Raw genomic sequence first — 15,765 nt, forward strand, 5'->3', positions numbered from 1 at the left:
CCTGCGAACGCTTGTGATTTTCAAATAAAACAGTTGGACTATAACCTGGTGTTGTAAGATTCCTTACATTTGTCAACCCCAGTCCATCACCGGCATCTCCACATCATGGAGTTCAGAAGAATGAGAGGCGATCTTATTGAAACATATAAGATTGTAAAGGGGCTTGATCGGGTGGATGCGGTAAGGATGTTCCCAAGGATGGGTGAAACTAGAACTAGGGGGCATAATCTTAGAATAAGGGGCTGCTCTTTCAAAACTGAGATGAGGAGAAACTTCTTCACTCAGAGGGTAGTAGGTCTGTGGAAGCTACATCATTAAATAAATTTAAAACAGAAATAGACAGTTTCCTAGAAGTAAAGGGAATTAGGGGTTACGGGGAGCGGGCAGGAAATTGGACATGAATTTAGATTTGAGGTTAGGATCAGATCAGCCATGATCTTATTGAATGGCGGAGCAGGCTCGAGGGGCCAATTGGCCTACTCCTGCTCCTATTTCTTATGTTCTTATGTTCTTATGGTTTTTACAGTCAAGGGAGGCCTGGATAGTACATGTTAAGGGAGGCTGGAGAAGGTACAACTGGCCAATCACGCCTGAGAGCTCACAGAAAAATACACAGAAAGCTCACTCCTAACCTCAAATTGAATTAAAAGAGCACCATATCCTGAGTGGGTATCTTTAGCCACCTAAAATGACACAGGGTATTCAATCAGCAAGTATGCACCATACAGCATGCAGGAGGAAATAGCCTTATCTGTTCTAGTTACTCGAAGGGGAGACATGGGAGGCCACATGACACAGTGCCTGGCTAGGCATTGGATGTACCATTCATGGGGTATGCCTACCTTGTCCAGGTGACAGATACAAAGGCGAAGGCAGACTGTGGTAGAACCCAGGAGCAGCATCCAACTACCATCCTGAGATGAAGCTGAGAGTGCACGGACTGGCCACAGGGACCAAATCAGTAATTGAGTATCTGTCAGATGTTAACCCAGTCTGCCTTCAGAAAGATTGAGGACAAAAACATTCAGAAGATGCAAATACCCGGTCTAGATTGCAAGGGAGTTCTAATATAACCTCCCTGGGCTATGCTATTATATGAGTTGATTCTTATAAAAGAAAGATGATCAAACTACCTAAGGGAATGACTTCCACCACTGAGCCCAAGAAAATAGCTACAGCAGACCCAAGTTTGATACATATAGTCAGTGCTTTATGTGGGCAAATGTGTGAAGTGCTGAATGTATGCATAAAGAAACTCCAATCAGTCCTGAGGTGCAGCAACCTTACCCATCCCCCTCAACTTGCAGAAAGAATGAGATCAAGAGTATATTTCTGAACATTTCTAATGAAAGCCATCAAAAGGAATAGATATCTTAATAACCATTTCCAAGTTCAAACCAGTCAGTCTATGTGGGACTTACCTAAAAGCTCCCTTTGTGGTTGGCTGTAAGCACCAAGAGCAAATTGGTATAAACATTTTAGCATCACATTCCATGTAAGATTGTAGGCTCTCACATTTCTTGAGCTCTTCCTGATTCAGTGGTCTCTTTTGGTGACCTGCATCGATCTGGCATGGTGCTTTCCTTTTTCCTCACGTGTCATTTCACATTATCCCACTTTTTCTGGGTATTTAAAATCCTCCTTCCAGCTATCCGCTTCTCACATAAATGTTTGAATAGGTCTGGAAATTCACGTGAGACAACCAAAACTGAGCACGACCAAAGAGCTCTCCATTACCTTTGGACAACTTTGGATCCTTACATTCCATTTTATAACTATTTCCCAACCATTTTAAATTAATTCTCTATCTTACAATACAGTTAATTTCACTTGTCATAGATAAACCTAACACGACAGGATCAATTGAGACCACACCTGGAGTATTGTGTGCAGTTTTGGTCTCCTTACCTAAGAAAGGATATACTTGCCATAGAGGGAGTGCAGCGAAGGTTCACCAGACTGATTCCTGATATGGCAGGACTGTCATATGAGGAGAGATTGGGTCGACTCGGCCTGTATTCACTCGAGTTTAGAAGAATGAGAGGGGATCTCATTGAAACATATAAAATTCTGACTAGGTTAGACAGACTGGATGCGAGGGCAATTAGGGATGGGCAATAAATGCCGGCCTTGCCAGCGACGCCCACATCCCGTGAACGAATAAAAAAAAAGTTTCCCTGGCTGGGGGGGGTCCAGAACGAGGGGTCACAGTCTCAGGATACGGGGTAGGACATTTAGGACTGAGATGAGGAGAAATTTCTTCACTCGGAGGGTGGTGAACCTGTGAAATTCTCTACCACAGAAGGCTGTGGAGGCCAAGTCACTGAATATACTTAAGAAGGAGCTAGATAGATTTCTAGACACAAAAGGCATCAAGGGGTATGGGGAGAAAGCGGGGATATGGTATTAAGATAGAGGATCAGCCATGATCATATTGAATGGTGGAGCAGGCTCGAAGGGCCGAATGGCCTATTCCTGCTCCTATTTTCTATGTTTCTAGGATCATAACTAGTTTTTCAAACTAAGACTATTAAAAAGTCTGCCATTCGTTAGACTTGCACTTGCCCATAGACTTTCTATGAGCCTTTGCATGGCAAATTCCTGAAGATTATAGAGCCCAAAAGTTCGGTGCCCTCTACAAGGCATCTGGGACCTGTGTGAACAGGGCATGCAACTGTCTATCCCCTTGACCAATCAGATTGAAGCATGTTAATAAGCCACGCAGACAAAAGCAGGAAGTGTAAGTTAGAATAGTGAATTCAATGTCAAATCAGGTACAGAAAATGAAATGAAGAGAAGGAAAGAAAGAATGAATTAAGAGACAGAAATAAAAGAGACAGAAAGAAAAAGTAAAAAAATTAAAATGTCATTAATTCTTTTTTTAAATGTCCAACAACAATTAAAGTTTGAAGGAATGAGACTCCACACTTGTTAAAGTTAATTTTCAGTGCCAGAGAGGTTGTTTAGCAGTCATTAAGACCTACCAAGCTGTTAAAAGAGTACTTACATCAGAATGGACAGGCTCTAACTTTTTCTGGCGAGATTAGTTCATATCTACAACGTCAGTGCAGGAACTTCACTCTGTTCCATTCATTTGAATGGGGAGCCAGACGGCGAGATGTCGTTTTCGCGGAGCTAACGGAGGACCAGTGTATCTCATTCAGCAACCTCCGGATTAACTGCGCATGTTCAGTCGTTGGAAGTTACTGTCCAATTTGTACAGAAATAACGGTGAACGCTGTTAGCCTCGCCGTTATTTTTACAGCAAAATCCAGCCTATTGAATTACTCATAGTAAAATACAAGGTTTGTTTTGCAATGGGCAGCAGGAAATGTACTGATTTCAACCAAAGCAAGACAGCATTTGAAGTATTTATAGAAATCAGCATTAATTCTGTAAATATTCCTTTTATGGATGATTGCAGTAGAACCTGAGGAACAATTTAGTGATATTATGAAGAATTCTATATCAAAAAATTGCATTGGATAATAATTTACTGGGGAGCAAACCTCACTCAAATGTAATAAATAAGGTTTATCATTCTAGTACTTTAAATTAGTTTTAGTAAATTGCATACAAGTGGAGGTTTAACTGGCCTAGAAATCAACAATAGTCAATAAAAGGGACTGCCTCATGAACACAGCAGAATATTAAAACAGCAAGGAAATGATACTGAGATTCCGTCTGGCCCAGCATGCTGTTGAAGCTACAGGCAATTTGTTGAAAATTATTGCCCATCATCTGTTAAGACATTCTCAACTTAATGGTTCTGCGATTGAAAACACAGTGGAGTTGATTATGACGCTGACCGGTCGGCCATTCCAGTGGCGAAGAAGGCCCCACGATTTTGAGGTCCCCGGATTCATTTTAATTTGGCAGGCAAGCTGCAGGGTGCCAAACAGGCCTGAAGATTGGCTGGTGTGGCCTCCAGCAAAGTAAGTCGCGATCGTGGAGATTGGGGGTTCCAAAGCGGCAGTGGCCCTCCTGCTCCTCCAGGGCCCACAAAAATAATACGATACTTACCTTTGGCGGACCTCTGGAACTAGTCAGAAACTGCAGGGCGCACGCTCCGACCAGTTCCGACGTAAAATGGCAATCGGGGTCCTAGTTACATCATTGGACCCCGAATGCAATATGAAAAGGTGCCTATCACCAGAAACAGGCAGGCACTTTGGATATCCAGCGGTAGACCCCTTTCATAATGGAGCAGGCCACGTTGTCGGCGCTAACGAAACGGTACGGCTACCAGCCCCATTTTAAGGCCGTTACAGTCCCGTTAACACCAGGCGAAGGCAGTGAAAATCAACTCCATTGTTTCTTTGATGTGCACTAATTCAGTAATGTGAACTTTGATGTTTAGTCAGACACCAGATAGCATTATCCAGAGAACTTTAAAGTTTTGCTGGAACAAAAAAAACCAGGAATATTGAGGCCAACTGTACTGCCCTAATACTTTCCTGCTGAGATAAGCTAATTATCACCATTATCCAGGTATCAAATCCTGGATCTTCCTCGGCCATACGCCTCATATGGCAACCCATACACTGCATTTACACACTGATCCAGTGATTTAATATATATTATTTAAAATGTTTCTTCACTGCATTGCAAAAAGTTACATTTCAATTACTTTCAGGAATAAGCTAGTCCACAAAAAGCAGGACAAATCCAATCCGGCCAATTACCGCCCCATCAGTCAACTCTCAATCATCAGCAAAGTGATGGAAGGTGTCTTCGACAGTGCTATCAAGCGGCACTTACCAATAACCTGCTCACTGATGCTCAGTTTGGGTTCCACCAGGACCACTCGGCTCCAAACTTCATTACAGCCTTGGTCCAAACATGGACAAAAGAGCTGAATTTCAGAGGTGAGGGGAGAGTGACTGCCCTTGACATCAAGGCAGCATTTGACCGAGTGTGGCACCAAGGAGCCCTAGTAAAATTTAAGTCAATGGGAATCAGGGGGAAAATTCTCCAGTGGCTGGAGTCATACCTAGCACAAAGGAAGATGGTAGTGGTTGTTGGAGGCCAATCATCTCAGCCCCAAGTCATTGCTGCAGGGGTTCCTCAGGGCAGTGTCCTAGGCCCAACCATCTTCAGCTGCTTCATCAATGACCTTCTCTCCAACATAAGGTCAGAAATGGGAATGTTCGCTGATGATTGCACAGTGTTCAGTTCCATTCGTAACCCCTCAAATAATGAAGCAGTCTGAGCCCGCATGCAGCAAGACCTGGACAACATCCAGGCTTGGGCTGATAAGTGGCAAGTAACATTCGCGCCAGACAAGTGCCAGGCAATGATCATCTCCAACAAGAGAGAGTCTAACCACCTCCCCTTGACATTCAACAGCATTACCATCGCCGAATCCCCCACCATCAACATCCTGGGGGTCACCATTGACCAGAAACTTAACTGGACCAGCCATATAAATACTGTGGCTACGAGAGCAGGTCAGAGGCTGGGTGTTCTGCGGCGAGTGACTCACCTCCTGACTCCCCAAGGCACAAGTCAGGAGTGTGATGGAATACTCTCCACTTGCTTGGATGAGTGCAGCTCCAACAACACTCAAGAAGCTCAACACCATCCAGGACAAAGCAGCCCGTTTGATTGGCACCCCATCCACCACCCTAAACATTCACTCCCTTCACCACCGGCTCACCGTGGCTGCAGTGTGTACCATCCACAAGATGCACTGCAGCAACTCGCCAAGGCTTCTTCGATAGCACTTCCCAAATCCGCGACCTCTACCACCTAGAAGGACAAGAGCAGCAGGTACATGAGAACAACACCACCTGGACGTTCCCCTCCACGTCACACACCATCCCGACTTGGAAATACATCGCCGTTCCTTCATCGTCATTGGGTCAAAATCCTGGAACTCCCTTCCTAACAGCACTGTGGGAAAACCTTTACCACACGGACTGCAGCGGTTCGAGAAGGCGGCTCACCACCATCTTCTCAAGGGCAATTAGGGATGGGCAATAAATGCCGGCCTCGCCAGCGACGCCCACATCCCATGAATGAATTTTTTAAAAGTCGCTCATATTAAAAAGGGGAAATTGAAGAGCTATTTGATAGGTTTTTTTAATCTCACTATACATCGATGCATTTATTTTGTTATTATACTGTCAGTGGATTTTGATTAATCGACATTGGATGCTCATTAAATATATAGAGCAAATTCACTGATCCCATTCTGCCATCGGATAGCCGTGTTCAAAGGGAACGTGAACTGGAAATAGAGCTACAACACTAGCACTAATTCTCCAAACCACTCTCCGAGTGTGGCTTCCTGCAGGGAGTGCAAGACTGTAGAATTTAACCCGTAAAGTAAAATTCAAAGTGAAGCCAGATGAATATGCTAACTTGAACACGAGTGGTACAATACCACTGAAAGAGCGTCACTATCAGGTAAAATCTGAAACTGCAACCCAAAGAAACTTAATTTCCAAATTTATACGGACCGATTTTAATCTCCCATGCCTGACAAGAATGGGACAGGCGTGGGTAAAATAGAGGCAGTGTCCTGCTCTCCAGCTTGACGCTGCACATACCATTATTTTAACTCCCAGGTTTTGGGAAGCGTGTGAGGCCTTCAACGCAGGCAGGTGAGGGTGAGTGGTTTGGAGAATTAGTGCTAGTGTTGTAGCCCTATTTCCAATTCACATTCCCTTTGACCCGATGGCAGCATGGGATCTGTGAATTTGCTCTATATATTTAATATTTAATGAGCATCCAATGTCAATTAAAATAAACAGATAAATCGGCTGTGGGAAAAAACTGATTTAAAAAAGGCAACAAAGCAACATTCATAACCACAAATTTCCATCATTACAAATTTGCTCACAGTTACCCAAGTCACATCTGCAAATAAACTATTGAAGTGCGACATTATGGAAAGACTCTGTGTGTATTTTCAATACTGGTTTATTGTCCAGTTTCAACACACCAGAATCAGGGTTCCATATCCTAATACTCGATCATTGTATTCGAATGTCCAGATGCTAAAGAGTTTAGACACGGTCCTATTTATAATCATTGACCATGAACGTGGGCTAAAAGTAACTGCAGTTACTGATACACTGACAAGGACAGACAATTATTTTTATCACCACATGGTGGCAATGTTGCGTTAACAATCTGGGAGTCAGAAATACTCAAGACCAGGGCCCCGATATTACCAGGGAGGCAGGATGGCAGCGGTGGGGGGGGGGGAGGTGGCGACTGAGCGCGTGGGTAACCCGCCCAATGAAATCCGTCCCTTCCCCCCGCGATCGCGGGTAAATTGAAGCCACTTAACATGGCTTCCGGGTCTCCCGAAACCTGTGCAGTGGGCGGACTGTGCACCCGCATCACAAGCTGTCAGCTGGAAGAGCTCTACTTAAAGGGGCAGTCCTCCAATGCTGCTCCTGCGACAAAGATCCAAAATTATAGATTGGAGCAGCCCAGGGGAAAGGCTGCTCCCAGATTTACTGATGCCTCACTCCAGGTCTTACTGGATGGGGTGAGGAGGAGGAGGGATATTTTCTACCCAGCGGACGGGAGGAAGTGGCCTGTATCTGCCACCAAGAAGGCCTGGCTCGAGGTGGCAGAGGAGGTCACCAGCAGCAGCAACGTCTCCTGCACATGGATCCAGTGCAGGAAGCGCTTCAATGACCTAACTAGGTCAGCCAAAGTGAGTACACTTACTCATTCTCCTACACTCCGTCTTCCACATCACTGCCCCCACCCCACAACTCATTCTGCACTGCCAACACTACTCTATCACATCACTCCTCACACCCAATCAAACCTCATCCTCAACTTACCTGCACTTACTCACCTCCCCAGTACTCATCCCACCACTACCACTTAACCCAATCCTCATACAATGTCATGGCTCTGTCTCATACTCACCCTCTGATTCATCTCTTTCACGGTCAGCCTCACCCAAACCAATGCATTCAGCGGTTGGCCACGTCACCATCCTTCACTCACACCTCTCTACTTTCTCCCCTTATAGGAGAAGAGAGCCCAGAATGCATGGGAGAGAGCGAAGACCGGAGGGGGGCCACAACATCAAGTCATCCTCACGGACGCGGAGCAGGAGGCTGTTGAAGTGAGCCGCACCCTCAAGAGCCTGTCAGTCAGGGACGCCAAGACTGCCAATCGACAAACACCTGGTGACAGAACTTTAACATTCAGCAGTCACAATAACAAATGATGTTAACATGCCTTGCCATCTTCAGCACCTCAACATCTGTCATCATGCTTAATATTGCCTTCTGTTCTCTTACAGGGCCTTCAATGAACGCCGTGACGACGAAGGGCGATTCCTCAGAGGACCTGCCGATGAACACACCTCGGTGGGTCCCCATCCTCATTTAGTTGGGTTCACACATGGTGAGTTACCACACACGTGAGCACAAGCAGACACTGGTGGCAGAGGCAGCTGTGGAGTGTCCGCGTCGGTGGGAGCACTCTTCTCCAGGCTCTGCTCAGCTGGACGCAGATGCTGAACCCTGGAGGCCATCCTTTAAAAGGAGAATGATCGAGGGGCAGCAGCACATTTGCGAGGTGCTGGAACAGGTGCCACGCGCACTCTCCACAATCGCGCAGCGGATGGAGGAGTCCAACTCCTGCATGAGGGGAATAGTGGCACAGGTACAGGAGGGAATCTCTGAGATACTGTCACAGGGACGTGAGGGTATCTCTGAGATAATGTCGCGGGTAAGTGTGGGAATGTCTGCAATGGAGGGAAGGCTAGCCTCCATCGAGCTTCAAGCATGGCTCACCAATGAGTCCATTGAGGCCCTGACAACGGACCTTCGGACTCAGCGTGAGTAACTTTCTGCTGCCTTAAACAGGCGGGCAGATACACTAGCACTGGCCTTACAAGGCTTCACACATGTCCTCCAAACTGTCGTCCAGCAGGGTGGTAGGAGTGATGTGGGCCTGGCCCAAGAGAGGGATGATGGCGAAAGGGGACATGGAAGTGGGGACGCCACTCAAAGCGCTCCCACGTCTCACCCGTTGCCCCCCTCTCAACCAGTACCTGCAATGCTGCCTCCTCTCCAGGTGGTCGAGTCTGCCCCTGCACAGGTGCAGGTGGAGCAGTCTTTGAAGGGGCCCTCAAGGGCACCAGAACCCAGTGGGCGTAGGCCCAAAGCATCTAATCGGTCAGGGCATGAACGAGACCAACCTGCCTCTACCTCTGCTGCAGCCACAGGGGAAGCACCACGTAGGAGTAGTCAGAAGCGTACGGCAAAGGTTTTGTGAGCACAAAGGGGATGCACAAGGCTGTTTGATGGTTTGTCATGTTTTATATTTATCTTTGATTTTTGTTAATGGCACGATAAATTTTATTATTGTCACCACTACTGCCACGTCTTGGCCATTCTTGACTGGCTTGTGTAATAAGTCCCTTCCATGAGGTTCACTATCATGCCCACACTTGATGCCACCCATTGGGTCACCCTACAGTGGGTGTATGTGTAGTTGCACGACTACTTTGTGCAGGTGCCTGTGGTGCAGCATTGCGTTGTGGAGCTCCGCATGGTGGAGGTGGACGGCGTGCCTGGCAAAGCTGGTGATGTTGCTCGTCCTCGGATGAAGTGATGAATGCAGCTATGGCGCCCCCCATCCTAATGGTGTGAGTTTGACGGGGTCCGCAAAGTAGGTAAATGTGTTTGCACAGCAGAGTTTAGGATATAAATTAATAATTTTGGGTGGAAAGACAAAGGTGTTGCAGCCATAACTTTGTCTGAAGTGACAAAGTGCCTTGCTGCAATAATTGAGGTATTCCCCTCAACTGTCAAAAAATCCTTTGCATTTCCCACTGGCTGCTGGCTGAAACATGTCTGCTCCAACAGGGAGTGTTTCCCACAGCATAGGAAACATGCTGAGGATCCTTCAAAATTGCACCCCTGCCAAAATCTCCAGTCCATAAGGTCTGTCAAGTACCTGAACCACCTAAATAAGTAACTAAATTATCATCCCGCCGGCTTTAATTGGCGGTGGGAGTCCCGCATGCGGGAGCTGCGCGCGCACTGAACGCGTCATTGGGGAACCCGGAAGTGAGCGGGTTGGAGCCGGGCTCCGAACCCGCTCTGGGATTCCGCCATTTTCGGAGCCCCCCCCCCCCCACCCCTAATGTACCCGCTCGGCCATCTGAAAATCGGGTCCCAGGACTGAGGTATATAACTTTAAAAAGGCTAAAATCAATGAAATAAGGGAACAACTAAAGCAAACAATTTGGTGGAGTTTGTTCACCAACATTTCAGCAGAAGACCAGTGGAGTGCTTTTAAAGGAATCGTGCTGAAAATGCAGAATACAAACTGAAAACCAATAATCTGAGACTAAACAACCGTGACCCAAAATTAACAAATTAACACCAATATGAAAAGGAAAAATAATCATTATAAATCTGGTAGAGAGAAAGGGAATGCGGCTAACTAGGAGGAATGCAGAAACAAGTTAAAAGGATGATCAGAGGGGCAAAGAGAGACCCAGAAAAAAGCTTAGCTGGAGATGCTAAACATATGCTGGCAGTTCGCCCAAATTTTTGAAATGAAGCCAAAGGCCCAATTTAGGGCGAACCTCAGGCCTCCCAGTTCGGATGCACGCTGTCTGCGTGCCATTGGTTATGCACCCAAAAGTGGGCCATAGCCAATCTCTACCTCTCAGAGTTCACACTGAAAAGGGGCCATTGCTTCTCTATAAGAGAAAAACTAGACCGAATTCATTCATTTCTACCAATTACTGGCCTGTGCAAAATAGTACATCTACATTAAAATCATTTGCCATCGCTTAATGCATCTACTTAATTAGTGCAGATCTGTTTTAATGCTGTTTTATTTCCTTTAAATTTCTTACACAAATACATAAATTAGTGTAAAAAAGTTAGCTCATTTGTCTCTGATCTGATGTAACATCTGCAATATAACATCCAACGAGGTCAGTCATTGGAATGCAGATGTGCACAATATCACTGACTGGAAACCACTTGTGTCCAGTCTGAAGATAAAATAACATATAAATCTGAAAGTAGCAACCCTAATTATATTACAATTAATGTGGGAGTCTTTTGCCACTCTATATGAGGTCCGCATAGGCTGGTCTAAAGCAATGAATGCACTAACTTTGTCGGCACATACAGTTGAGGCATTTACACACCACCCATAACACAATGGACATTTGTAAATTTATACAGCCTTCAGTAAAATAAAATCAATTTACACTGGACCTTCTGTTTATTATTTATTGTTTTTCTATTGCCAAGCAAGACAGTATCACAATAGATCATTCTATGTTGAGCAAAATGAGGTCATAAGATGCTTTTAGTTTCCTCCAATTAAACATTGGGAAGACCAAAGCCACAATGTAATGTATGCAGTTTTGGGCATTCCATTACAGCAAGCATATTAAAGCCATAGAGAGTATACATTCACAAGGATGATACCAGGGATGGGAACCCATTGTTATGAGGAGCCTTGAGATATTGAGACTATTTCCACTAGAACAGAGAAGCTTACGAGAAGATTAATAGAGTTTTTTTAAATTATGAAGATTTTGATGAGACTGATTAGGGAACCACTATTACCTCTGGTTGGGGAATCAGTGACGAACAGTCATCAATTTAAAATTTTCATCAAGAGAGTGAGGAGAGGGGTTAGTAGAAACTTCTGTATGCAGAGAATTATTGAAGTACGGAATACTTTCCCACAGGAGTGGTTGTGGCATGGGCCACTGCCTTTTGATGAAAAATTGAATAAATATTTTAAGCAGAGGAAGATACAGAGCTGTGAGGGAAGAGCAGGGTAGTTTTGCATTGCTCTAGCAAAGAGCCAATACAGACATGTTGGGCTGAATGGCCTGTTTCTATGCTGTACACTTCTATGAGTTCTGTGCCACTACTCTGGCACATGGGAGAGAAAACACTATTCAGGACACATAATCACAAATGCAGAAAAGGCTATCTAGCCCTCTCATGCAGCATACCCTATAACTACCACTTTTCCTCGCGGCGTGGTGTTACTCATGATTTCCCTCCCAAAACACTGTTATAATTTGTGTAGTTGATATCCTGCACTGAATAATTATCAGACTACTTCAGATCCCTGTGAGCTTCCTGTAGTTCCTTGGCCTAAGTCCTCCCCCTTCCCACCCACTTCCCTTCCTGTTCCACTCTGTAGGTGACTATTTCTGCAATGTGCGTGCTTAATTTCCTAGATCGCAGAGTTGAATTCAGCTCTTGGTTCAGGATTAAAATTGGGGCAGCATGACTTCACAGTTCAGCACTTTTCCACCTCCATTATTTGAAAACAATTTTACAACACCAAGTTATAGTCCAGCAATTTTTGGTGTTGTAACTTGGTGTTGTAAAATTGTTTACAATTGTCAACCCCAGTCCATCACCGGCATCTCCACTCCATTATTTGAGTTCCACCTCCATTATTTGAGTGCCACAGCACTCTGAAAATAAGCATGGGAACGTTTGAGTCACCGCAATCATCCAGCTACACAAGGTAACAATTTCTGAATTAAAAAATAAATGTTATATGCATCTAAGTTTTAGCTGCATTTTTAACCTACAGAACTAGTATGTATGAAATAATCTGCATTTATATAGTGCCTTTCCACAGTGCTTCACTGTCAATTAATTAGTTTTGAAGTGCAGTCATTGTTATTATGTAGGTAAATACAGTAGCCAATCTGCACACAGTAAGGTGCCACATACACAAAATTAGATAAATGACCAGTAAATCTGTTTGGTGATGTTGGCTGAGGAATAAATGATGGCCAGGACACCAAGAGAACTCCCCTGCTATTCTTTGAATAAGGTAAAAGGGTATTTTACTCTGGGTAGGCTGATGGGGTCTCAGTTTAATAAATCAGAGCAAGTTTGTGGGGGGAGGGGGCTGCATTGGTTCTTTCTAATTGGCTGCAGATTGGGCCTCGATATTAATATGCCCACAACAGGCGGGAAAGGGTATGGAGGGGTTAAACCATCAATGCGGGGAAACGCGAACCTAACCCACCCGTTGCTGTTTTTAAGCGGGCGAATATTGTGGCACGCAGTGTCCCGCCATGGAGAGGTTGGATACTTCAGTAACATATTTAAATCGGACCCCCACAGTGCAATTGGGAGCCCAATTTAAAATCCACTGCTGCTGTGTGGGTTCCCAGGGTTTGGAAAATCTGGCAGTGAAAGGGAGACGGGAGCTGGTGTCTCCACAAGGTAAGTGCCTTTTCCAGCACTCATTGTGGACCAGGTGTTGCAGGAGTGCTCCCCCCTCGCCCTCCCCCATGATCACCGACCTCCCCCCTCCAGCCGTGATGTCCTCTCTCCACCCGCCCCGACCTCCCTCCCTCCCCCTGCCGATTGCGTACACTCTCTTCTCCCGCCCCCCCCCCCCCCCGCCAACTTCCCCCCTCCAGCCCCGATGTTCTCTCTCCCCAACCCCCAGCCCTGATGGCCGACCTATTCCCCCTCTCGATTGTTGAGGACCGTCCCCAAGGCTCTCCGGCTGGGGCCTCCAGCCGCTGGTTTTCCCTCGGCGGGCTGCCGGGCGGGACACGGATCCACAAAATTATGAAGAGGTCCTGCCGTTAAGGTTGGCAGGACCTCCACGACCCCGGCCTTGCCGGATTCGTCAGCCGTTTGCGACTTCCCCCGCGCCCTCCCTGCCTCCCCGTAAATATCGGGCCCATGGAATAAGGGGATTAAGATAATCAATATGATCTTTGTAAGCTTTCCTTAAGTGTTCCGTTAACTAATACCTCATCTTAACTAGTTAAAAATATCCAAAATAAATACCAAGGCATTACTTTTCAAATTAGCATTATTGCCTGTTCCGTATAATCAAGAAAATCATGCAAAATCTCTTTGAACTTTTACTGACTTTTTATTGAGTCAAGTTCTTCCAAAAATCTCCAGGTATAATTTTCCATTAAGTGAAATTCTCAAGTATGTCCATAAAAAATAAATATTTAGGCCTTGAAAGCAACTAAAATTCAGCTGTTGAGATAGCTATTTGGAACTGCCAATGTCATATTAAATAATTAATTGCCATAAATATTTTATGGGTGCCATTGTTTAATACTGGTCAGAGGGAAATTGTATCAGCTTACTGTATTTAATTAATATTTATTAAACAGTTAAACATTTCATAAGGGATTGCAGAAAACAAAACGTTAATTAATACATGTTAATTAGGCAACATCCATCTTTTGGAAGTCTCAACTGAGATAAAACTATTGTAAACAATTTTACAACACCAAGTTATAGTCCAGCAATTTTATTTTAAATTCACAAGCTTTCGGAGGCTTCCTCCTTCCTCAGGTGAATGTTGTGGAAATCATTTCCATAACATTCCACAACATTTCCACAACCTTCACCTGAGGAAGGAGGAAGCCTCCGAAAGCTTGTGAATTTAAAATAAAACTGCTGGACTATAACTTGGTGTTGTAAAATTGTTTACAATTGTCAACCCCAGTCCACCACCGGCATCTCCACATCAGAGATAAAACTAGTGCTTCACCTGATGGGGTGCAAAAATTTGATGTTTTTTTTTGTTTGTAAGCACTTAAGAAATCAAATAGGTTTTTAAAAATAACCAGTTCTTCTAACAGGAAAAGCTTTTATCAAAAAATGATCATCTTCCTCACCTACCACATGCACAAATTTAAACACGCACTCCTTTAGGGAACCTGCTATGGCTGACATTTTTCTTTACCACTGTTGTGTTGACATTAGCTGACAGAGGGCAGGAATTCTGCTCATGCAGGAAGTATTTAACAAATTCATCGTACAATATGCCTCATGACTTTCTTTGTCCAGTGAGGCATATTTTCTATAAAGGGAAGAGACAACACAAATTCACCAATAATTCCATCGATCTGCAACGTTTCCAAGCACAAGCAATCCCAAAAGGGTAAGGTTATTTTTTGGGGGGCCAGGAGGATCAGGAGTACCCCTTCAGCCCCACAAAAAAAGCTTGAGGCTCCTCTTCCCAATCGCAAGATCAACACAGGACAGCCCTGGCAGCCGACCCCGCCACTGACCTGGTCTCAGCAGTTGGCCTCTGGGCAGCCACCGGTATGGTTGCGATGTTGGCCAGCGGGATTTAAATGAGGCCCGGGAGTTAAAATACCAGGGTCTCATTTCTGGAGCAGCAGGTGAGTTTCTAACTCACACCACCACTCACTCACCGAAAACTGGCCTGGTGCTAAAATCGGGCCCAAGAGTTCTCTGTTCAATCCCTGGCTTTCACTTTCGTTTACCTAAATATCAGGCAGGTGAAGGCACACCTTGATCATAGGAGATGTCCGGTTTGCTTACTGGAGTGGTCATTGATGCTAAACCCAAGTAAAGATATCAGCATAAAACCCTGACTGCAAAAGCCATTGCAGCAACAATAAGATCTGCAGCCAATTAGAAAGAACCAAGGCAGCACCTCCCCACCCCCACTCCCTCTAAGAACTGGTATAACTTAATTTCAGTTTGTTAAGAATTAAAGAGTCCCACGCATACCACAAATTCACATTTTAAAGTTGCGAATTCTCCTTAAAAAAATGCAAATTTGTGACACGATGCCCATCGCAATCTTTCCACCCTGTTGAACACCTACACAAGCCAATATGAAAACTATAAATTGCACTCCAATATAAAATTTCAACAGCCACAGTTTTGATTTATATCCATTTTCACTTATCATTTCCAAAACACATAAAATGAGCAAAATGGCCACAAACCCAAAAATATTTTTCTAGTTGTTTAACTA

General features: G+C 44.9%; 1 protein-coding gene and 1 long non-coding RNA gene across 5 annotated transcripts in view; one reads left to right on the forward strand and one right to left on the reverse strand.

Annotated features, from left to right (window-relative positions):
• dlg2 (discs, large homolog 2 (Drosophila)) overlaps positions 1 to 15,765 on the reverse strand; it is an 861,897-nt gene that overhangs the window by 500,405 nt on the left and 345,727 nt on the right. The window lies entirely within an intron of this gene.
• LOC137322989 (uncharacterized) lies at positions 7,397 to 8,548 on the forward strand. The gene is made up of 3 exons (XR_010963271.1): positions 7,397 to 7,675; positions 8,003 to 8,162; positions 8,279 to 8,548. It is a non-coding gene; the product is annotated as an uncharacterized lncRNA (long non-coding RNA).

This window comes from Heptranchias perlo, chromosome 6, assembly GCF_035084215.1.
Source record: "Heptranchias perlo isolate sHepPer1 chromosome 6, sHepPer1.hap1, whole genome shotgun sequence".
Lineage (NCBI taxonomy): Eukaryota > Metazoa > Chordata > Chondrichthyes > Hexanchiformes > Hexanchidae > Heptranchias > Heptranchias perlo.